Raw genomic sequence first — 26,224 nt, 5'->3', positions numbered from 1 at the left:
GCTTTAGGGGATAGTTCAGCACATTCACATTCACAGTAATGATTAGGATCTGTCTCTTCCCCTCCATCCTATTACCTCCCCTGCTTATGTTTTTGTTTCTTCCTTCTCCCTTCCCCTACTTAAGGGTTTTCCTTTTGACCACCACCTCCCTCAGTGTTGCCTCCCTGTGACCCCCCCCCATTTACCTACCCTCTCCCTTTACTACTATTTCTTTCCCTTCTAATCCCCCTCTTCTTTTCTTCCCTTACCCTCCTACTACCTATAGGGCACAAAAGAATTTTATGCTTATGAGAGAATGTTATTCACCCTTTGGTCCCAAACCAATGAGAGTAAATTTCATACAATGCTCCTCTCCCTCCCTCCTTTCCCTCTATTTAATGAGTTTTTGTGTCTTTTCACATTAGAATAAAAAATTGAACTGATTATATTGATCCCTCTTTGAACCAGAACCAGTGAGAATAATGTTCAAATGATGTTCCTCTCCCTCTTTCCTTCCACTCTACTATAGTGACTTTTGTGCCTCTTCATATGGCATTATTTACCTTTTCCTGTCTCATCCTTTCCTTTTATCCCATTACAATCCCTTTGACACCCTTATAAAGTTGTTTTTTTTTTATCGTAAGCTTAGTTCATTTATAGCAACACCCACTATCTATGTATAACCCTTTTAAAGGTCATGATAATCATATAAATTTCGATATTGACATTTATCAGATTCTCATATAGGGATGCAAATATTTTGCTCTTATTGCATGCAAGGTTTGTGCATGTGTGCATGAGTGTGCATGTGTGTATGTGTGTGTGTTTTTCTTGTTTACTTTTTATGTCTTTCTTGAGTCCTGTAATTGGAGATCAAATTTTCCATTGAGCTCTGGCTTTTTCATCAGGAAAGTCTGTAAGTCCCTGATTTCATTAAATGACCATCTCCTTGCCTGAAAGATTATGGTCAGTTTTGCCAGGTATTTGATCCTTGGTTGCAGTCCTAGCTCTTTTGCCTTACAAAATATCAAATTCCAATTCCTTTATCTTTTAATGTAGAAACTGCTAGGTCCTGTGTAATCCTGACTGTAGTTCCATGATATTCAAATTGTTTCTTTTGGCTGCTTGCAATATTTTCTTTTTAATCTTGTAATTCTGGAATTTGGCTACTATATTTCTTGGAGTTTTCAATTTGGGGTCTCTTATTTTGAGAACTGTTTTACCTTCTGATTCTAGGAATTCAGGACAGTTTTCTTTGGCAATCTCTTGGAAGATGTTGTCCAGGCTGCTTTTTTCATCATGGCTTTCCAACAGACCAATAATTTTTAAGTTATTTCTCCTGAATCTTTTTTCTAGGTCAGTTGTTTTTCCAGTGAGATATTTTAGATGTTCTTCCAATTTTTCAATCTTTATGTTTTGTTTGATTGACTCTTGGTGCATCATAGAGTCCTGAGCTTCAATTTGACTGATTGTAATTTTTAGTGAATTATTCTCTTGTGTTAGTTTTTGAAGGTCCCTTTTTAGGGAGGTATTTTCTCCAATTACTTCACTAATTTTACTTTTTAAGGATGTGTTTTCTTCAGTGAGGCTTTTTTCCAATTTGGTCACTGTAGATTTAAATTTATCTTCTATCTCCTAATTGCGGTTTTACAATCTTTCTTGAGCTCCTCCTTTCAGCTTGAGACCACTTCATAATTCCGTCTATGGTCTCAGGTGTGGACACAGAGTCCATGATGTTTCCTGAAAGTAATTCTTCTTGTTCAGAATAATAGGATTCTATTGTCTTTGGTCTTGCCTTTGCAAGTTGTTTCTGGCCCATTGTAATTGCTTATTTCCTGTCCTTTAAAGTGTATTTCTCCTCCTGGAGTACAGAGGGCTATGACCCAAGCTTCTCAGGCTGGGAGCTAGGTGCCTGGTTGTTGGCTTTTGTGCTATAGCCTCTGGGTTTCTAGATTGAGGCCAAGGCCAGGACTCTCAATATTTCCCCTGAGTTACCCTGAGGCTCAAAGAGTAATCTGTGGGAAGAGGTGGTCTGGTCACTTCAGATTTCTGCCTCTATGTCCCCTGGACTATAGCTCAGGCAGACTTTTGCTTGTCAGGTGAGGTGGAGCTTGTTGGGAACCCTCTCCCTCTTCTCTTTGGACTCCTTACTGCCTCAGTTATACCCTTTTTCCTTGACTTGTAAGCCTGAGGCTATATCTGCTATTTCAGGATTTTACTCTGTGTGGGACATTTGTCTCAGTGTTGTTTTGTTTTTGTTTTTGTTTTTTTTTTTTTGCTCAGGGAAAGGGAATCTGAGCAGCCTGGGTTTATTTTGCCATCCTGGCCCCTGGAAAATCAGGCAGGTGATTTTTAAACTTCCAGGCTGTAGGCTGATAGCCTCAGGAGAAGCTGCTCTCTCTGCTGCAGGCCCTGAGCTTTCTCTTACCCAGGTCCAATGGATCCTCAACTCCCAAGGTAAGACTCTGGTGAGATGGCTGTGAATCGTCCTTGGAGTGGGTGAGTCTGCTGGCTGGGGCTCCTTCACTCTCTGTTGTAATCTGCTCTCTAGCCAAGTTGCTGCTGCTCAACCTGCTCCATGCCCTCTTGCCCCAACCCACATGGGCACTTTCCTGGGCTACATTCTGCTGCACTCCATCTCCCAGTGGATTCTGACACGAAAATCTGTTCAGATTTACTTTTTAAAGTTTAGTGACAAGATTCATGGAAGAGCTTAGAATAGTTATTGCTTCTGTTCTGCCATTTTGGCTCCACCCTGGACGTTTTAATTTCAATTCCATATAGGTATCTTCATCTCAAAATGTTCAATACAAAACTCATGAAATTTTACTCCAAATTCATCCCTTCCCCAAATTTACCTACTCATATTGAAATTATAACAATTTTGCAATAGTCTTAAAAATTTTAAATTTTTATTTTAAATATTTTTTCTTTTTTTAAAATTTAAGTTCCAAATTCTCTATTTCCCTTCTAGCTTTTCCCCAATGGCAAGCAATAGTATATCAATTAACCATGAGAAATCATGCAAACCATTTATATATTACTCATATTTTAAAAAATTAGAGAATATTATACTTCTATTTGCACTGAGTTCATAAGTTCTCTTTATCTGCAAATGAATAGCATTTTTTTTTTCCGTCAAAAGCCCTTTAGAATTGTCTTTGGTAATTCTACTGCTGAGAGTAGTCAAGTCTTTCACAATTATTTGATCATCATTATGTCATTGAAGTTATTGTGCACAGTAACTTTCCAGTTCTACTCTCTTTCTCTCTTTGCTTTGTGTCAGTTCATATAGGTCTTCCCATTTTTTTTCTGATACCTTTGGCCTTCTCATTTCTCACAACATAAGATTAATCCATTTACAATCATATGTCACAATCTATCCAGGCTTTCCTCAATTAATGAGTGTTCTCTCAATGTGAAAATTTTTGCCACCACAAAAGAGTTGCTAAAATATTTTTGTGCATATAGATTTTAATAATCTAAAAAACTATTTTTTCTTTGATCTCTTCAGGATATGAACCTAGTAGAGGTCTTGCATAGTAAAAGGATATTTGTGGTCTCATAGCTCTTTGGGCCTAGTTCCAAATTGTTCTCCAGAATGGTTTAACCAGTTTACTAATCTACCAAAGGCTTATTAGTGTACTTATTTTCCCCTCATCTCCTCCAGCATTTGTCATTTCTGATTGTTATTGGGTGGTACCTCAGAGTAGCTTTAATTTTCCTTTCTCTAACCAAGAGTGATTTAGAATTTTTAAAATACGACTATAGATATTGTTATTATCTTCTTCTGAAAATTTCCCATTTAAATCTTGTTTATATAATTTATCAGTTGGGGAAGGGCTCTTATTTTAAGAAAGTAGATCAATTGCTCTAAAATCCTTAACCCCCCCCCCATCATAGAAAAAGAAATTAATTAAAACATATATTAGCTCCCTAAGAAAAAAAATCCTCAGGAGCAGATGCATTTACAAGTAAATTCTACCAAACAAATAAAGAACAAATGATTCCAATACTATATATATATATATATTTGTAAAATAAACAAAGGAGCCCTACCAAGTTCCTTTTTTGACAAAAATATGGTGTTTATATCTAAACCAGGAAGAACAAAAAGAGAGACAGAAAACTATAGACCAATTTTCCTAATGAATATTGACACAAAAATTTTACATAAAATACAAGCAAAAAAAGATTACATATATATATATGTGTGTGTGTGTGTGTGTGTGTGTGTGTGTGTGTGTATACATATGAAGATCATGCATTATGACCATGGGATCTAGACTAGGAATGCAGGATTAGTTCAATATTAGGAAAATTTTCATTATCAGTGAATATATGTACAACAAGAACAACCAGTATCAGACAATTATCTCAATAGATGTAGAAAAAACTTTTGCCAAAAAAACCACTTATTCTTATGAAAAACACTAGAAATCATGGAAATAAATGAAACTTTCCTTAAAATAATAAGTATTATTTATCTAAGGTCATTATATGAATTGCTTGTATTATCTTTTATGGAAATAAGCTAGAAGCCTTTTTTTAATAACAGAGTTGAAAGAAAGATGTCCATTAATACCACTATTATTTGATAGTGTATTAGAAATGCAGTCATATTGTATTAGAAATACAGCTAATAAGACAAAAAAGAAATTGAAGGAATTAAAATAGATACTGAGGAAATAAAATCATCATTCTTTACAGAGAAAATGATGGTAAACTTAGAGAATCATGGTTGAAATTATTAACAACTTTAGCAAAGTTGCACGTTATATATAAATCAACATGAATCATCAGCATTTATATACATATATGTGAATGCACACATGCACACAGAAATTTCTTTATATTATCAAAAAAGACTACAATGAAGAGTTAAAAAAGAGAAATATTATTTAAAATAACTGTAGACAATATAAAATACTTGGGAATATATCTGCCAAGATGTAATGGTAATGGGATTTGAAGGTCTTCCATGCCCCTTGTATTGGCAAAGAAACAGGGACTTAGCACTTTGTTTCAAGTTTACAATTGTGTCTAGTATTGAGATCCAGAACTCGTGAATCCTACAGTGGGATGAATTGCTGATGTAACAGGAAGGGGCATAACTGGGAGGAGCTAATACCACATATAAGGAAAAGCCCAAGCTAGGGAGTCAGAACTTCTTCTGAGAGCTGCTGAGAACTTCTAAGAGCCAGCCAGAGCTGCTGAGAAATTCTGAGAGCCTGTCAGAACTGCCTGGAATGAGAACAGTTTGGAGCCAGAACTGCTGGGAGCAAGCAGCATGGAAGTTGAGAAGCTACCATGAGTGAGGAGAAAAGGACCCTTGCTTGAGGGAGCCTGTTTTGTTTTGAAGGCTTGGGAATGTGGGTGTTTGCTACATTGACTATGTGTTCCAACTTTGTGGTTACTGTAATGACTCTGACTTTCTGGTTTTGGGACTCAATTTTCTGATCTTTGAGTAAATGCTTTGGTTCTGTCCTCCAAGTGGAGAGTCTGTTACATTTTGTGATTCACAATTCTACCAGCATATTCATAGCCTCCACGGGTGTTGTGAAAACCATGTTACTGGTACCCAAGATAACACTAGGAAATATATATATATGTATATATATATATATATATGTATATATATATATATATATATATATATATATAATTACAAAAGCTTTTTCTCAAAAATAAAGATAAATCTAAAGAATTTGGGAAATTGGTCATGGATAAGCTGATCCAATATGACAAAAATGACAATTCTTGGTAAATTAATTTACTTATTCAGCACCATACAGATCAAACTACCAAAAATTATTTTATAGAGCTAGAAAAAATAATAGAATTCATCTGGAAAAATGGTCCTCAAGAATATAATGAGAATCCATTTTTAAAATGTGAAGGAAGGTGGGCAAGCATTATCACATTTCAAACTATATTACAAGGTGATAACCATTAAAATAATCTGTTACTGACTGAGAAATAGAATGGTGAACCAATAGAATAGGATAGGCACAAAATACACAGTGGTAAATGACCATATAAATCTAGTTGTTGTTTTCTTTTAAAATAAATCCACAACATAAACTCAAAGTTGCTCAGAAGAGTGGAAATCAGCTTGACAGAAATGAGGCTCAGACTAACAACTCACATCATATATCAAGACAAGGACAAAATCCGTTCATGATTTAGACATAAAGGGTGATAGAATAAGCAAATTAGTTGAGCAAGAAATACTTTTTCTGTCAAATTTATGGATAAAAACCAATATAAGGGGTGGAGCCAAGATGGCAGAGCAAGAGCAGGGATTTGCATCAGCTCTCCCCCAAACCCCTTCAAATACCTGTAAAAATGACTCTAAAGAAATTCTAGAGCTACAGAACTCACAAAATGACAGCATGAAGGAAATCTCCAGGCCAAGGCAGCTTAGAAGGACAACAGGAATGATCTATCACCTTGGGCTGTGAGCAGAGCAGAGTCTGACCTGGGGTGTGCCAACACAGACAGGGTCAGAGCAGACCTCAGGGGACTGAAACCCTGGCAGCTGTGGCAGTTTCTAGACTTCTCAACCCACAAATGCCAAAGACAATATAGAAAGTCAGTGGGGAATCTTTATGGGGCTTGAGTATAAGAGAAACATGGTTTAAATGGGGTTTGGCCCCAGCCCTAGTGTGGTGATGGCAATGGCAGCAACAGAAGCAGTGGCAGTGACTGCTGCTGGAGCTTCAGGCCCACAGACAGTGAGGGATCAAATGACTGATACAAAACTCCTGAAGTGTGGGAAAGTACACCCACCCTGACTCTCTCCCCCATTAGAAGTGGAGTCCTACCTTGACAAAGAGTTAGAAAGTCAAGTATTTGACTGGGAAGATGAGCAAACAGTGGTAAAAAAAAAACCCTCAGAATATAGAATCTTGTTTTGGTGACAAAGAAGACCAAAACACACAAACAGGGGAAGACAACAAAGTCAAAGTTCCTGCATCAAAAGCCTCCAATAAAAATATTGATTGGTCTCAGGTCATGGAAGAGGTGAAAAAGAATGTCAACTCAAGTCTGAGGAGTAGAGGAAAAATTTGGAAGATAAATGAGAGTGATGCAAGAAAATAATGAAAAACAAGTGTAGCAGCAAGCACCCCAAGCGTCCTCAGGGTTTGCAGCTACCACAGGTTCTTGGATCTGCTTTGTTAAAGGAAAGCAACTCAAAATGGGTTAACAAGCTTACTTTAATCAGTCAGACATATATCATTTACCTTGTTCAGGAGAAAAGGTCAGCACCCTGAACCTCAAAGTATACAGGCATAATTATCAAGACAAACATCAAGTAGACAGATTTCCGAACTGTCCAACCATTACATCCATACCCAGTCAACATCTGGGTTTCCACATTCTGGGTTTTTCAAAGCCGGGGGACTCTCAACAACGGCTTCCCAGAATTCAGATCAAATTACAGAACACTTCTCAAAGTGAGTCCCAAAACAAAGCTACACATCAGGGCTTATATAGCCTTCTCCTGGCTCAGAGAATGTAACAACCTTATTGACCCACTGGCCAATCAAGAAGTACCTACTGAAAAACAAGCCTCCCTCCCCAGGCTTCTGGTGCACTTTAGCCTAGGGCAGGGAAGATCTTTAAAATTTACATTGGCATTACAACAAGTCAATTCTTCATTCTAAAGGAAACCAAACAAAAAATTACTGAAGAAAAATAATACCTTAAAAAAATAGACCAACCGAAATGCCAAAAGAGGTCCTAAAAGTCAATGAGGAGAATAATACCTTAAAAAGAAGAATGGGTCAAATGAAAAAAAGAGGTTCAAATGGTCAGTGAAGAAAATGATTCCTTCAAAATCAAAAACAAAACTGATTATGTTGATTTCATGAAGTGAAAACCTTTTTGCATAAACAAGAATAATTCAATCAAGATTTGGAGAAAAGAAGGAACCTGGTGGGAAATTATAGGGAGTTTCTCTGCTTAGCTTCATTTCTCAAATATATGGGGAAGGGAGTTAAATTAATAAAAAAAAAAACATGATTTGTTCACCAACTGATAAATGGTCAAAGGATGTAAACAGCAGTTTCAGAGGAAGATATCAAAACTATCTCTAGTCATATGAAAAATATTTCTATAACACTATTGACTAGAAAAATGCAAATTATAACACTTTGAGATGCTACTTCATACTCACCAGATTAGTTAATAGGAGAGAAAACAAAAGTAACAAAAATTGGAGGAGATGTGGGAAAATTGTGACACTAATGTACTCTTGGCAGAACAGTGAAATGATAAAATCATTTGCAACTATGCCCAAAAGCCTATAAAAGTATACATAAACTTTTCATTCAACAAGATTACTAAATCTGTACCCCACCTCCTAAAGAGATCAAAGTAAAAGCAAATGGACATATATCTTCAAATTAGTTATAGTATCTCTTTTACAGTAACAAGAAATGGAAACTGAGGGAATGCTAATAAACTGAGGAATGGTTGAACACATTATGGTATATGGTTTTATAGAATTCAGCTGTGCTATAAGAAGTGACAGACAGTTAAGTAATTCTTTGAATTGAGCCCCAAACTTGGGACAGGAAGATTATTTTCATATGTTCAAATCCAGCTTCAGACACTTACTAGGATGTGACCCAGGGCAAGTCACTTAAACTTGTTTGCCTCAGTTTCTCATCTCTAAAATGAGTTAGCAAAGGAAATGGTAAATCACTCCAGTATCTTGTCCAAGAAAACCCCAAGAGTTGGACATGACATAAATGACTTATCAACAACAAATAAGAAATGACACACAGGATGCTTTCATAAAAACCTGAGAAGACTTATATGAATTGATGCAAAGTGAAAGCAAGGAAACCATTGTACACAGTAACAGAAACATTATATTATGATTAACTATGAAAGATTTAGTTTTGCTGATCAATACAATGATCCAAGACAGTTCGAGAGGATTTATGATGAAAATTGCCACCTCCAGAAAGAGATATTATGGAGTCTGAGTGCATATTGAAGTATAATTTTTCATATTGTTTTTCTTGTTTTTTTCCCCCAAAGTAATGACTAATACCAAATTTGCTTTGCATGATTTCACATATAATTGACATCATATTTCTTGTCTTCTCAATGTTCATAAGAGGAGCCAGAGAGAGGAAGAGAATTCAGAAATTTTAAAAATATATATTAAAAATTAAGAAATAATAAATTTGAAAAGAAAAACTATGTATTAGGCCAGAACTCACCCTAGGCATTAGGATTATACAAATAAAAATAAAGTAATGAATACTCACAGGATATTTACAATCTACTAGATAGGGTATACAATATGAATGCAGAAAAGTAAAGAAAATATAATATCTAAAGGGAGAGGTGAGAGAGGCCGAGTAAAGCAGGAATAACTGAAATGAGCTCAAAGTATCTTTCAAGAAGAAATTAGGAGGGAGTATATTTCAACTAGGGTAAATGGATTTGCATGTGCACAAAGTTTTCAGATCAAATGTTGGTGAGAGTGTCTTATAACTCAATTTTGCTAGAATAGATTATGTATGGAGTAAAGTGAAATAAGTAGGATGTGCAAGGTCAACCAGATTGTAGAGAGCATTAAATGCCAAAGTGAAGAATATATATTTCATTCTAGGGAACAATGAGTCTTTTCCCATCATTTATTTTCTTTTTTGTATATGGAATTAAAATGGTCAATCCTATCCTTAGGCAAATATCTTGGCAACAATGAAAAGGATGTATTTTAGCAAAGAGACAGGAAGCAGTGAGACCAATTAGGAGGCCCTAGGTGAGAGGTGATTGGGACCTGAATTCAGATGATTGCAGTATGGATGAAGAGAAGGAAAATAATGTGAGAGATATTATGGAAGCAGAATCAAGAAGACAGCAATGAATTAGTTGGGGAAATGTGTGAGACAGCAATTAAAAAACGTGATGGTAATATTTAACCTAAATGACTGGATGTTAGTCCCCTCAGCAGTAATAGATAACTATTGAGCACATTGATGAGTTAGGGGATAAGGTAATTAGAGCTGTGTTGGACATGTTAAGTTGGAGATGCAAGTTGGACATCCAGGGGGAGATGTCTTGCAGATTTTTGTCAATATATGATTAAATCAGAAGAGAAATAAGGTCAGATATGTAGATGTGAAACTCATCTGTGCAAAAATAGTAACTAAACCCAAAGGAGTTGATGACATCCCTCAGGTTAAAAGTGGAAAGAGAAAAAAGAGCTCAGGGAAGAGCTAGGAAGGCCAAACTTTCTGTGGTAGCAGGTATGAGACAAATGATCAATAAGTAAAGGAGATTGAAAAGGAGCAGTACAATCAACAGGAAGAATGCCATCAGATTATATTTTTGCCTTAGAAGAAGAAGAGACTATGCTGTAATAAACAATGTATATGTGTATACACACATGTATACACAGGTATATGTATGTAAATACATATATGTATAATATGTATATATAGATATAGACATGGCCAATGGGGGATATATTGTATATTTTGTTTAACAGTGTTTCTATGGAATTAGAGTTTCTTTTCTTTTTTTAGTGAGATGAGTAGTGAAAGAGAGAAGAAATAGTGTTGTTTCTTTTTTTTTCATTGAGAAGTTGCTGTCTGCTACAGATAAAGAAAGTGGTATTTATTTTCCAATAAAGTCACTGTATTCTTAGATTTGCTGAATTGTTTTCTCTTATATAAGAGACCTCCCACAGGGTGGAATCAATCTGTAAATATTACAATGTGAAAAGAAAAAGCACATGAATAAAACAAAAAAAAAAGAAATTCAAAGAGATATATGATGTTTCCTTTACATTACCGTACAGCTAGTAAGCATATGAAGTATAATTTTAACTCAAGTATTCCTGACTCTGAATCCAGAGTTACATCATCTACCTGTTTTGGGTTACTTCTTATAGGTACAGACGTGTGATGTTACTTAGTACTGGGAACTCCCTCTACCATTACTGTCTCATATGGCACAGTCTTGATAACTCATAGTCTTTTTTTTTAATTTTTGAAAACTGTATTAGTTTGTTTACTTTCAGAAGTTTTCAGTTCCACAATCTCTTGAGTTTCAAATTTCCACTCCTCTCTTGTCCCCCCCACCACCATGGAAGCATGCAATCAAGTATAGGATCTGCAAATGCTACATTAGACATTAGTCAGGTTATAAAGAAGGATTGTGACTGAAGGAATGAACAATGGGAAAGAGGAAACAAGATCAAACAAGAAAAAGAAACAGAGAAGGTTGTTTGTATAAGTTTGCATTCAAACTCTCATCTGTCCAGTTCTTTCTCTGAATGTAGACATCTCTCTCCATAATGAGTCTTTTGGGATTGACTTACATCACTGCATTGCTGAGAAGAGTCCAGTCTAACAGAGTTGGTCACCACACATACGTTGTGTCTGTAATTATGCACAAATTTCTCCTCGTTCTGCTCTTTTCACCCAGGATCAGTTCATGTAAGGCTCTCCAGGTAATATGAAATCTATCTGCTCCTCATTTCTTATAGCGCAATAGTATTCCATTACATTGTTAAGTCATAGACTTATAAAGTTACCCAAGTCTTTCTGTCTTTTATGCAAGCTCTCCAGCCACTTCTCTATGTTTATCTCCCTTATTAAATTATATCTTGCATGACATGTGGCAGAAAGTGCCTTTTAATTGACATTTGAAACTATTATTAAACACCAGGTTTCTTTACGCTTGCTATGTCTCTCCAAAAGCCTTCATATCTTTCTTTGGTTGTCTTACTGCAGGTCAATACAATGATTTTGGGAAAGTTCAGTGCAAGTAGAGGGCTTTAAAATTTTGGAGAATTTACAATTTTCATTTGTGTTAAATTGTAATTACGCACACAATAAGAAACACTATATAGTCTTGCATTTTAAAATAAGCATTAGGAAATAGAAGAAATTAATTACCTTATGTTATATAAATAATATAAAATTATTTTAGGGTTTTTCATGTTATATGTGCTCACTTTTAAAGATCCTTATAAAGATATATATGTATATATACACACATACATATATAACATATATATATATATATAATTTAAATTACCATTTTGTCATGAGGTATGAAACAATTTTGTTTTAAAAAGAGCATTGAAGATGGTGGCTATAGCCATGAAATTAAAAGATGCTTGCTTCTTAGAGGGAAAAATATAGAAAATATGGCCAGCATATTAAAAAGCAGAGACAACCTACTGATAAAGGTCTATATAGCTAAAAATGTTTTTTTTTTTTCCCAGTAGTAATATGGCTGCAAAGAGTTGGACTATAAAAAAGCTGAGTGCTACAGTATTGATGCTTTCAAATTGTGCTTAAGAAGACTTTTGAGAGTTCCTTGGATAGCCGGAAGATTAAATCAATCAATATTTAAGGAAATAAATTCTACTCTTCTTTGTAAGATCAAACACTGAATCTGAAGGTTTAATACTTTGCCACATAATGAAATGTAAGGACTCATTAGAAAGACTTTAATATTGAGAAAACTTGAAGGCAAAAGGAGAAGGGGACAACAGAGGATGAGGTGAACAGATAGTGTCATGGTAGCAAAGAACTTGAATTTGGATAGTCTTGGGAAGATAGTGAAGGAAAGAAAAGTATGGCATGCTAAAGTCCATGGGGTAATAAAAAGTCAGACATGAATGAATGAATGAACAATGGCATAGTAAATCAGTTATTATTTGGCAAAGTTTTATTGTGTGAATCTCATTTATTCAGCTTAAATTTAAACAAGTACAATTTATGGAAAAAATTATTTTTGAGCTATCTCTATGATCCTTTACCTTTTAATTTTTTCTTCTTATTTTCCTTCTCTTCCTCCACATTCTTCTTATTCTCTTTCTTTTCCATATCCTTCTTCTCCTTCTTATTTTCTTGGTTCTCCTTCTTTAGTTTATACTTTTCCTTGTTCTCATTTTCCTTTTTTGTCTATATCTCCTATTTTTCCCCTTTTTTTCTCCCCTTCCTGCCACATTTCCACTTTTGATCAGAGTATTTACATAGTTAAACATTTGTTTGGGAAATAATATTTTGACACATATTTCAAAGAAATAATAATAAATTATAGAATAGAAGAAATTTGAGCAAGAATTAAATTTTCAAGCTTTCATATATAGTAATAAGTATGTCAATAAGAAGGCCCTTGTCTCTTATTGTGACTCTAAATGGAGTGGAAAGGACACTTGTGAGAAATTTTATAAAGATGGAATTTAAAGTATTTGAGATCCTTTTGGATATAACGGTTAAAGGACAAGAACAACTGAGAATTCTACTTGCAGTCTACTAGGTATAGAATTGGCACAAATTTACAAGAAGCTGAAATTTGATATGCCAAAATTCCAAACATTTTATTCATTTATTTTCACAAGAGATATAATTAATGAGCTATTTCTTGTCAAGTTTTCTACATATGATCCCCATTATTCAATCTTCCTCTTCCTTAACTTTTTCAGAAATTTTTGACATTGTTCAATGTCTCCTCTTACATTGTCTTTCCATTTAAGTTTTTTTTAATGCTATGCTTTCCTAGTTCACTTGCTAACTGTATAAACCTTCATTCTGTACTCCTTTTGTAAGTTCAGTACTCTTTTCCTATGTCTAAATGAGAATTTCTTCCCAAGTTTTATGTTCTTCTCTATCTATCCTCTGAAATATGTCCATCTTTTCAGCTACCATAGCTATGATGATAATTTCTACACAAATGATGATGGATGTATTTATCCCCCACTAATCTCTCCCTTATTTCCAACTACTTGTTTTGCCTATCCCTCCCCCCTCCCCCACTTCCTCTTTCTGGATGTCAAACAAGCTCCTAAAAATGATAGGTTTCAGATTGACCTTATCATCTTTCACCTAACCTCCTCTCCCTCCTTTCTATTATTAGTGAGAGTAATAACATCTTCCCAGTCATTTCCAACTAGGTTGGAAATTTAAATCATTATTTTCTCTTTTTCTGTCTCTAAGAACTCATATCTAATCAAATGTCAAGTCTTGCTAGTTCTCCTTCCATGACATTCATCACATCCATCAATTTCCTTCTCCTCACACTACTACTACTACCACCCAAATTCAACTCTCTTTCATTAGTTCTTTTCAAGATTCTTTTAATAATCTCCCACATGAGGGTGACATGTGGCACAGTGAATAGAGCACCAGCCCTGGAGGACTTGAGTTCAAATCCGGCCTCTCACACTTAAAACTTACTAGCAGTGTGAGCTTGGGCAAGTCACTTAACCCGATTGCCCTGCCTTCTCCCCTTAAAAAAGAGCAAAAGAGAAAGGCAGAGCCAATATGGTGAAGTAGATAAGGGACTTCTGTGCAACTCCAGCTTCCACCTCATCCAATACATGTAAAAAGTGACTCTGAAAAAACTTTGGAGCTAAAGAATCCACAAAATGACACAGAGAAACTAACCTCCTGCTGAGGACAGCCCAGCAGGCCAGCAGGAAGTGACTAGCACAGCTCTCTGGGAGCTGAGCCCAGCCCTGCCCAAGCCAGAGGTTTTAGCCTCAGGGTTGCCTGACCAGCCAGCTGGAGGGACTTCAGATCACCAGCAGTTGTGGAGGTTTCCAGAATTATCAACATATAGATTCAAAGGACAAAGTAAGAGTTCATTGCAGGGTGGACTTTTAGATCTGGTAGTTTAGGAATGTGGACCAGCTTTTATCTCCTGGAGGGAGAAGCCACTGAGGTGAAGCTGCCATGCATCCACTGCCATGTGGCAGGTTCAGCTCCTGGCTAGCAGATTGTAGGGGGACCCAAGCAACCAGTCTGAGGGGTAATTGCTCTTGCTTTAACCTGCTTGGATTTGGATTGAGGTCCTGGGGTGTGTGACCAGCTTGCCAAAACATGTGGAGGCTTCAGTGAGGGCACCCAACTAATAGCTTTGACAGCTGAGAAAACCCCAGCAATTTGGGACAAAGCTCTCCTGTCTGGTAGAAGAGTCCTACTGTGGCAAAAACTCAAAAGTCAAGTAATTGAGTGGCAACATGAGCAGGCAAAGGAAGCAAAGAAAGGAGAGCAATCCAACTTGATACTCCTATTTTGGGGACAAAAAGGATCAAAGCATGGGATAGGAGGAAGACAGCAAATTCAAAACTCCTGCACCAAAAGCTTTCAAGAAAAATACGAACTGGTTACTAGACTTAGAGGAGCTTAAGAAGGATTTTGAAAACCAAATAAGAGTAGTATAGGAAAAATTGGAAGGGAAAAAAGAATGACATGAAAATTATAAAATAAGTGTCTACAACCTGCCTGAAGAAAACAAAACTTTAAAAACTAGACTAAATCAAATGGTGAAAGAGGCTCAAAAAGGCAATGAGGAGAAGAATGCCTTAAAAAGTCAAATTTTCCAGATGGAAAAAGAATCTCAAAAGATCAATGAAGAGAATCATTCCTTCAGAATTAGATTGGAGAAAATGGAAGCTAGTGACTTTATGAGAAATCAAAATACTATTAAACAAATCCAAATAAATGAAAAAAATAGAAGGCAATGTGAAATATCTCATTGGAAAAACCACTGACCTGGAAAATAGATCCAAGATAGATAATTTAAAAATTATTGGACTACCTGAAAGCCATGATAAAAAAAAGAACCTAGAAATCATCATTCAAAAAATTATCAAGAAAAATTGCCCCAATGTTTTAGAAACAGAGGGCAAAATAAAGGTTAAAATAATCCACTGATCACCTCCTGAAAAAGATCCCTAAAAGAAAACTCCTAGGAATATTATAGCCAGGTTCCAGAATTCCCAGATCAAGGAGAAAATATTACAAGCAGCCAGGAAGAAATAATTTGAATATGGTGGAAAAACAGTCAGGATAACACAGGATCTGGCAGCTTCTACACTGAGGGATTGAAGGGCTTGGCATATGATATTCCAGAGGTCAAAGGAGTTGGTATAAAAACCCAGAATCACCTATCCAAAAAAACTGAGTATCAGGTTCCAGGGAAAAATATGGTCATGCAATGGAATAGAGGACTTTCATGAATTCTTTATGAAAAAATCAGAGTTGAATAGAAAATTTGACATTCAGATACAAGAAGCAAGAGAAGGATGAGAAGGTAAACAGGGAAAAGAAATTATAAGGAACTTGTCAAAGTCGAACTATTTACATTCTTATAGGGAAAAATGATAATTGTAACTTATGAAACTTTTCTCAATATAAGTATAGTATAGTTGAAGGGAATACAAATGTGTGTGTGTATATATATATGTATGTATACATATATATGTATGTATACATATATTTGTATATATAAGCGGGTATGTGGGTGTATGAATACAGGGGTTTGTGAATGTATGTTTATATGTTTACCGGTATACATAGATAGAGGGCACAAAACCAGTTTAATAGGAAGAGATGATACTTAAAAGGTGACAGTAGGAGGTGAGAGAGTAATATAATGAGAGGGGTTGAGGAGAAACAAATAGGGTAAACTATCTCATATAGAAGAAGCAAGGGATTATGGTTACAATGGAGGGGAAGAACAAGAAGGCAAAAGGGAATGGGTCAACATTATTCTCATTGAATTTGACTTAGGGAGGAAATGACATACCCACTAAATAGGGTATCTCACCCCACAGGAGACTAGGAGGGAAAGGATGAGTGGGAGGGGGATGATGTAAGGGAAGGCAGGCTGGGTGGGGGGAGGGAAGTTGGAAGCACCCACTTTTGAAAAAGGACGAGATCAAAGTAGAGAATAGAACAAGTGGGAGGTGGGATAGGAAGGAGGGAAATATAGTCAGTGTTTTACAATATACCCACTATGGAAATATTTTGCATAGGTACACATGTGCCACCTATATTGAATTGCTTATCTTCCCCTGATAAGAGAGGAAAAGAATGAAAGTGGATTTCAAAGTTTTAAAATCAAATGTTTATACATACACACACACACTATTTTTCATTTTACATGTAACTGGGAAATAAGATATGCAGGCACTGGGGCATAGATATCCACCTGCCATCCTGGAAATTCAGAGTGGGTATGGGGGAAGATAAGAGAGAGATCAGATTGGAGGAGGCAATATCCAGTGGAATCACTATTTAGGGGTGGTGGGTAGGGGAAAATTAGGGAGAAAATATCTAACTCAAAATTTTGCAGAAATAAATGATATAAACTAGAAGTTAAATGACGTATTTGATAAAGTAAAAAAATGAGCAAAAAAAAAACCAATCTCCCACATCTTCTCCCAAGCTTTCACTATCTACTTTCTCAAATATTTTCTTCAGATAGATGACCAAAATACTTTTTAACATGTGTTAATATAAAAACAATATTCTTTTCCTGAAAAATCAAATCAGTAGTTCCCTGTTACCTTTAGATTGAAATAGTTTCTTCATGTGGTTTTTATCGTGCAGGTGTCTTCCTGCAACTTATTTCTTTAGATGTATTTCATGTCCATTCACACTATGTTGTAGTTCAATTGAACTATTAGTTGTCTTGTAAAAATAGTATTTTTACCTCCAGCCTCCATTAATCCAAATAGGCTTTGCCCTATCCTGGAAACATACTTCCATCTGACTATCTTTACTTTCAGAATCTGTTTTCTGCCTTCAAATGTCAGCTCATATCCCATTTTTGTGTAACTTTTACTCTCTTTCTGACTAAAAGATTACATTTCTTCTTCAAATATTCCTGGATCATTTTGCATCCTTCTTTTGTCCTCATGATTTCTTATATTATGTCAAAAAGAGTACTAAAGTAATAAAATAGTACATATTATATCTTTCTCCATTATAGAGTAAAATGTCTTCTCCTTAAGTGAAGATGCTACATCTCTTCCTTTGTCTTAATTCACAGTACCTAGTCGTAGCATGTAATAGATATTTGAAAAATGTATTCTTCTGTGTGCAAGAAGTGTCAACTGGGGAACCAGGCAGCTGGCCTTTGATTCACTTCTCTCTTCTTTTGTGGGTAGAGCTTTCTTAATAGCACATTCCACTTTAGGGGTGTGGCTTTCCTTTTTTAGAGCTAGAAGCACAAGTAAATGAATGAATGTGAATGAAGCATTTAAAAAAATGATTTACTATGTGTAAAGAACTGTACTAATTATTGAGATCCAAATAGAAAAAAAAATAAGAAAGATCCTGTTCTAAAGGGGCTCATATTCTAAAGTGGGAGCACAGATGAATGGAAGATTACAGCTGTAAATTATATGGAAAGGACTCAAAGTCCTTAGGGTAAAGCAGAAAAGCACATATTAATGTGACTTTTTTAAGGTAATTTAAATTGATAAGAATCCTTCAGATTCTCAGGATGAACCATTTGACTTTGGTTATTGGAAATTTCTTTTCTAGATCTTCAAAAAATATGACTGTAGCCTTCAAAAATCGAACATAGGGTTGTATTGTCCAGCAATTGTTTGGAGGTATCTCAAAGTTAGTGGTCAGTCTTTTCCTAAATTCATATGAGATCTCACTAGAATCATTGCATGTAAATGGGGTATTACTGTAATTCCATTTGATGTCATATCTCTTTGTTTTCCTTTCATGTATTTGGACCAAGTAGGAGCTTTCATTAAGCTATGACTTTTATTGTAAATGTGGAATACTTTCTTTCAAGTCCTTGAAGGCTGAACATCCTTCTATTTCTTATCAGATAAAAAATCTACCCCAAGAATGGGAAGCCTTCACCTTCTGGAATGGGCAGATGAGAACAGTTTGTTCAAGTACCCATAAAGATGGCTGAATTGGGCAGTGTGAAGCACTTATGGCTTGGTCAGACATCAAAGACATTCACATCATCCAATATATACCCAAATATCTCCAGTTGTACTGAATTTTGTCTTGCCATCGGACTTCAATGACTCTGGAAAAGAGAGTGAGGCTGAAAACTGTATGCACCTCTTCTTCACTTAAATCCAATTTACCCATTAGTAAAAACTTGATCCTGTGATGTCATTGGCCTTCTTAGAAAACAAAGGACAAACAACAATATAATCAGAGAAGGATTTGTTAATGGATAAAACCATTGTCACATTATATCTTGAAGTGTTTTTAAAACTATTAATTTGGTCAATATTTTATGATTCCTTTTTTTCTTTTTCAGCTTAACTGCTTTACAGTTTTGTAGCTGAGAATAATTTATGTGCTATCTAGCACTGTAAGTTACCTTTTTTTTGCTCATTGTTTTGCACCATTTGCATAAAGGCGCTAGAAAGACTCATAAATTTTTTGGGGGAAAATCTCTTAGTGATTTAATTTTATGTTAATTTAAACTTTTTTTTTTGGTTTACATTTTCTTATTGACCTCTTAATTAAGCTCCCTTTAGATCAGAGCTACTCATTTATATCAGTTCTTTTCAAAGTATTCTAATACACAGTTCTTTGATTTTAATTCCCCTTGATGAAGCATTTAGATGTGTCTGTTGAAATTTAGAATGAAAAAAAGGTACAGCTCTAGTATAAAAATTCCACCTTTTTTCTTCCTTTCTTCCTTCCTTCCTTGTTTTTTCTGTCTTCTTTCCTTTGTTCTTTTATTCTTTTTCCTTCCTACTTTTATATCTCCTTCTTTTCCTTCTCTTTCTTTCCTCTGTTCCTCTCTCCCTTTCTCCTTCCCTCCCTCCCTTACTTCTTTTCCTTCCTTCCTTTCATTCTTCTTTCATTCCTTCCTTCCTTTACCCTTAGAAATGATGATCAGTTTAATGTAGGCTCATTTTTTTCTATCAAAGTCTAGGGCAGCTGGCTGCATATGTTTATGCTGTCTTTTCCTATGGTTCTTTCTGGGTGATTAGTTATACTGATTATTAGTAGAAATCAATAATTTCAGAAGTCTACAATCAGGATAAATAAATATTTTTAACCAATGTGCAGAGATTGAACTTGCTGTTCTGCCTCCATCTCCACTTGTTATCAGAATTACCATTTTATCACTTTTTTTCATAGCAAAGTAGCTCATAATGCAATAAAAGTTAACTTCTAGTTATCTGTATACAAAACCCACCATAAAATTGCCAACAACTAGTTTAACCAGACTTATAAGAGCAGAAATCCCTCAAAAGGTATTTGTGGTTTTAACAGTCATGATTAATCATGTTCAGAGCAAATAAACAACTTATTGAGCACCAAACACTGGGGAATACAAAGAGAAAAAGACAATCCTCACCCTCAAGATTACAGTCTAATTGAGTAAGCTTATGTGTGTGTGTATGCATGCACACATACATACACAAAGGTGTGTATGTATGTGTAGTAACATATATATATATATGTTGTAACATAAACCATTCCTTCATAATGAAGTCTTCCAACATGGGTAGGAAATAATCTGAGAAGATGTGTTACAGATTTGATATCATCTTTCAGAATTAGTTTCTGGAGATGATGAAGTCCAAGAGCATTCAGGTGGGAAATGATGAAATGAATGGACTTGGAGCTCCAACCAGAGCAAGGAAGAGTCATGAAACAACAAGGAAAAGAGAGAGGATTGAGGAAGTGTGAGATTCGGAGTTGATTCCATCTTGCAGAATGATTAGTGTCTAGAAATCATGAAGTGTGTGTATATGAGGAAAGGTAAAAATTATAAGGTAGAGTCAAGTGGATGGGAATTGCATTTATTTGCAGGTACTGGCACCAATCACAAGTTAGACAAGTACACATTCTGTGAAAGCAGACCATTATTTCAGTGGATAAGTGAGAAAGGCAAATTTCCAGCTACTCTTAATTTTACTTAGTCTAATTTAGCACTGCCTCTCACTTGCAAATGATTTCCACCTCTCCAGAATGTGCATCCTAATGCCAATATGCTCCACAGAGGCTTGTCTATTCCCTTTCAGTTTGTGCTACTGATCTATGTCAAAGGACATAGATAGATATAGATAGACAGACAGACAGACAGAAAGAGATAGAGATACAGAGATACAGGGATAGATATAGATAGATAGATAGATAGATAGATAGATAGATAGATAGATAGATAGATAGATAGATAGATAGATAGATAGATAGATAAATAGACAGACAGACAGACAGACAGACAGAAAGCAAGATAGACAGATAGGAGCTTTCATTGGGGATGTCAACACACTGTTACATCCTTTATTTGGTTTACCCCATGAGACATTAGCTACCAAACTTTATGGACCCTCTAAATCTCACATGATGCCCAGATACAATGCAAATTATATGTTTTTGGTCCTCTAACCTGCCCATGGGTTGGATCCTGTTCTGTTTTCTCTTCCTATTCTCCTCTTCCTCATTCTATGCTGGAAAGCTAAAATTTACGAGTGCTTGCAATGGTTTGTTTTGTTTTTCCTTCCACTAATAACTAATAAATTTATTATATCTAAGTTATTTAATGCATCATTTCTCTATCATTTATCACAAACTGGAATCTGTTCAGTGCAGAATTTTACCAGTTTTTACAACTTTAACTACAAAGGATATTTACTTTAAAATTAATCCATAGAACCAAGAGGAGAGACACTATGCTTTGCTTTCCTTTGTATCCTCAGCACGAAGTAAAATGCCTGGCACATAATATGTGTTAATAAATGCTCATTGACAATTTTTAAAAAATAAATCAATTCATAGACTTAAAAAATTACATAATTACTTTTCCTCTCTTCAAATAGCTACTCTCATTCCTAATTTCTTTACTTTTCCTAGGTCTAAGGTCCTGGATTTTTAATGAAAACCATTGTACTGAGGCTATGGAAGTCTGAGAGATTCATGTTACAATTTAAGTTTATAGATTCTGAAGTTGAGTTTGGGAAGTGAAACACAAATTCTGCATTTGACGTAAATTCTGGGATGGTAAGCACAATTATTTAGTCCATGGTATTAATGAAGACAACATATTGGAATTAATCTTTTATATGGCTACTTCATTATAAGCACAATTGCGTTTCAAGATAACATACTGTGAAATTTACCCAAGTTAGCTATCTCACAGATGTGCTTTTGATTGCACTTGGTAGGCTATGGCTTGTGTATGTTTGACAAATTATAAATCAATATGAATACTTCGGTATATGAAGGGTAATTCTTGAGCAAATACTATTGTAGTAGCAAGCATCCCAGCGGACTTCATCCCACCCACCATAGTTATGAGTCCATCTCCGCCCTAGGTCCCAAACTGTGGGATGCAGCAAGGAAACACATTCAGTGCCCCTGCTTTGCTGCTCAGTTCTTATCTTTTCCTGTGGCTGAATTCCAAACTCCTGGGTTCCATCTCCTCCCACAGGTGGCAGCCGCTCCTGGCTTCTGCCTAGGTCTGGATGCAGGCAGCTCACCATTCCTGATCTCAGCTCAGTGAAGTCCACATGCAGGCAATTCTTCTCTCCTGGCCCATGTCTCCACAGAGTCACAGCTACCACAACTGTGAAACAAACAATTATCCCAGAACCCATACATTCCTTTTACTCTGCAGATCCCATCCTCATTGGCATTTTGTAGCAGCAAGCACTCCAGTGTCCCCAGGGTGGCTGCCAACACAGGTTCTTGGATCTGCTTTGATAAAGGAAAGGAACTCAAAATGGGTTAACAAGCTTATTTCAATCAGTCAAATATGTATTGTTTACCTAGTTCAGAGGAAAAAGGTCAGCACCCTGAACTTCAGAGTATACAGACAGAATTATCAGACAAAGAAACAGATCAAGTAGACAGGTTTCCAACTGTCCAACCATTACATCCATACCAAATCAACATCTGGGTTTTTCAAAGCTGGGGGACTCTCAATAACGGCTTCCCAGAGTCTCATCTGGTCAAATCACAGAACACTTCTCAAAGTGAGCCCCAAAGTAAAGCCTCACATCAGGGATTATATAGCCTTCTCCTGGGTCAGAGAATGTAACCACTTTCTTGACCCAGTGCCCAATCACACAGCATCAAGGTGTGAGCATTCCTGAAAACCAAGCCTCCTGCCACAGGCTCCATGTGACCACATTCAGCCTATTAGGAGGCAGAGTATATTTTCAAATCAAGGAAGGTTCTCAGAGTCTCTTAAGCCTATCAAAGGGCCTAAGGGCAGGGAAGATCTTTAAATTTGCATTTCCATTAATATAATGCCAAGCAAAGGTAACTTCCCAAGGTTCAAAATACCAGCATAGGTGCTCTCCATTTTATTCAGTGACAAATTAAGAATAGAGAAGATCGAAATATGACATCATTCAAAATACAGCATTTACTAAGTGTGATTCAATAATCTCCAAGTACTACCCCACCCCTGGACATTATATCCATTTAATCAATCACAAAGTCCCTCTTCTAAATACTACTCCACCCCTTGACTGTACATTCATTTAGTCCATCACAAAGCCCCTCTTCTCAAATGGAGATTAGTTTCCAATCATAAGTAAAGTACATTCATTTTTTTAATCACAGAGCACAAAAAGTCAAAAGTTCCCTACCCTTGGATCACAATTGAATCTACCCCAGAGTTACAACAAGCTTAAGCACAGCATTTAATACCCAAAGAGAGGTCTTTTCTTCATCTTGACCCCAGGCAAGTTCTCAGCAATCTTTGTTCCTGCAGAGACAAAGCCTAGCAAGGCCACAAGATACATTGCCAGTGTCTTCAAGAATTCACTCTCTGTCTGCAGAACAGTCTCAGTAGCTCTGAACCAACAGCAAGGTTCCAACACCTCTGCAACAACAGCACTGTCCTTCTTCAGTGGACAGAATTCACTTTCTGTCTGCAGAACAGTCTCTGGAACTCTGAACCAACACAAGGTTCCAAGCCTCTGCAACAACAGCATTGTCCTTCACCAGTGGACAGAATTCTTTGTCTACAGAACAGTCTCTGGAGCTCTGAACCAACACAAGGTTCGAAGACCTCTACAACAACAGTACTGTCTTTCATCAGTGGACAAATCTGGCAAAACAACATCAAACAGACAAAGTACCAGCATAACAGCCATGTCTCCTCAGTCCTTGGCAGCTCTGGGTGGCAGCTCTCAAAAGTCCTGGTCAATTCAAAGTGGCCCTCAGCAATCCTCTCAGTCTCTCTCTGCCTCCAAGGTGCTGCTTCCAAAAAGTTCTTCTGCCTCTCTTCTTTCTTGTGTCTCTCTAAATTTACATCACCAGCTCTTCCCAGTTCAGCCCTCTCTTTTCACGTCAACAAGTCCATCTCACAAGTGGGATTCACAAGCTCTGGGTTTTAACTCAATCAAACCAAAAACCAAGCCACTACAGGGGGATCTTTAAATTCAATTACTATTACAACTATATACATATATTTATAAAATATATCAAAACATATATGCATATATTTATGTATTTACATTTACACATATATGTACATATGTGTGTATGTCAATTTTATGCCTGGCACCTAGTTGGTACTATATAAATGACTGTTCTTTTCCCTTTTACATCCTCCTATTTTGTGCTTCAATTTTTAGGAATTGGTTTTAGTAGAGCATGCTCAACTTATGGTCAGTTTACTTTTACATGATTCACTTTATTATCATTTTAAGTGACAAGCTTATAATCTTATTATTGAAGATTTTTTGCCCATCTGTTGACAACTCTAGAGCACTCACCAATGTAATAGTAGGTTCATTAAATATTATGATAAATTAATAATATATGTGTAATATAATAAATAAAATATTACCCAGGAGCTATCTGCAAGTCACATGATTTAAATGTATTTCCAGTTAGGAGGCATACCAGTAAAGCAAAAGATAGACACGGAAAGGAATTTACTTTCTTTCATTATCAATGAAAGAATATTTTGAACTCCTCTATATATTTTAAAATACAAATTTTAAAATGTAAATATTTCATCAATAACTTTCCAAGGGTCAGTTTATACAAAATGTGAGCTATATTTCATTGATGCTAACCAAATTTGTAACTCTAAGCAGGCAACTGGACTCCCCCTTTACCCAAGGGAATTAGAATTTAGAGTGATTAAATTTAACATGTATTCTCCAGGTTGTACATTCACAGTGTGTCCTTGTGCTTAAACAAATAGTTATCAATATATATCAGTAAAAAATAGAAAGTTATCACGTTCCATGCTTAATAAGCATATAAAGACTAAATGCATGACTAATTCTACTTTCCAATCAACAAAATTTTCCCTGCTTATTTTCTGAATTATTTTTATTTTATGAATATGAGTCTTGATATATGAATTCTTCTTGCCTTGAGCATATTGCTTGCTACAGGCAACTCAATTGCTAAATATGGCTCCATCCCCTGCCTGTTCATACATGAGAACTGATATCAGCCCAAACTATTGTAAAAACATAGTGAGACTGCATTTGCTCCTTTACTTGTTCCTAAGCTTCTCAGTATTAAAAGATGGAAGGCAATCTGGCATAGAATCAGGAGGCTTAGATTAGGAGTCAGGATATCAAAGGTTAAAATATTACTTTTGAAGCTTGCTATTGACAAGTCACTTAACTCCGTGTCTTGAGCTCCAGAATGAAGATGTATGATGAGATAGCTTCTGAAATCTATTCCAGTCCTAGTAGGGCAGTTCAAAATGTTTTAAAATTAATTAAAAGCTTTCATTAGTATTTCTATCAAATTATGCATATCTAAAATCTTCAAATACCCCAAAATTGGGTCCCTTGCTAAGCTAAGTAATGCCATATACTTTTACAAGTTAATTTGTGACAATGAAATTACTGATTGTAACCTATATGACTATTCAACACAAGATATAATGTCCATATAATTAGGTACATAGATATATCCTCATCTAAATGCTATTTGTACTCACATTTACAAGTAATTCAAAGAAGTTGTGCCAAAACATTTGATATCAGCATAGTTTGTAGTTTATAATTAATCCCTCTGGCAATATTGATGTTAAATCAGAAATGGATTCAAGAAAGATCATGGGTTTTAATGCCATGACCATGTTCCCAGGCATTGTAATTAAGTCCTTTATTAATGCTAACTCACTATCATAGGAGAGACTTTTTTCCTCTCTTTATCATAATCATGTTATTATGACCATTTTCATGCCTATTTGATTATTCTGTGGAAGAGCAAACTTTGATTATAGTAGCATAGCTTTAGAAATGAAAATAAGCATAGTAAATGTGTACCACAACCCTCACTTTATTGAAGAGGAAATTGAGGATAAATGGTTTAGTCACTGGGCAAGCTAGTAAAAAGAGGAGGCAGGTTTGTAACAGATATCCTTGGCTACTAAATTCATCAACCTTTCCAAATCATAGTTCCTCCTTCAATAGTGGCTGATTTTTAAAAGTATGTGAAGTGGTTTGTATTGTCTTATCTATGATTTTAAAAATTCAAAT

Source organism: Petaurus breviceps, unplaced genomic scaffold, assembly GCF_028583685.1.
Source record: "Petaurus breviceps papuanus isolate PSGF00001 unplaced genomic scaffold, PetGlider_PUasm1.0 40, whole genome shotgun sequence".
Classification (NCBI taxonomy): domain Eukaryota; kingdom Metazoa; phylum Chordata; class Mammalia; order Diprotodontia; family Petauridae; genus Petaurus; species Petaurus breviceps.
The sequence above is the reverse complement of the archived record's forward strand: the minus strand, read 5'-3'. Positions refer to the sequence as shown.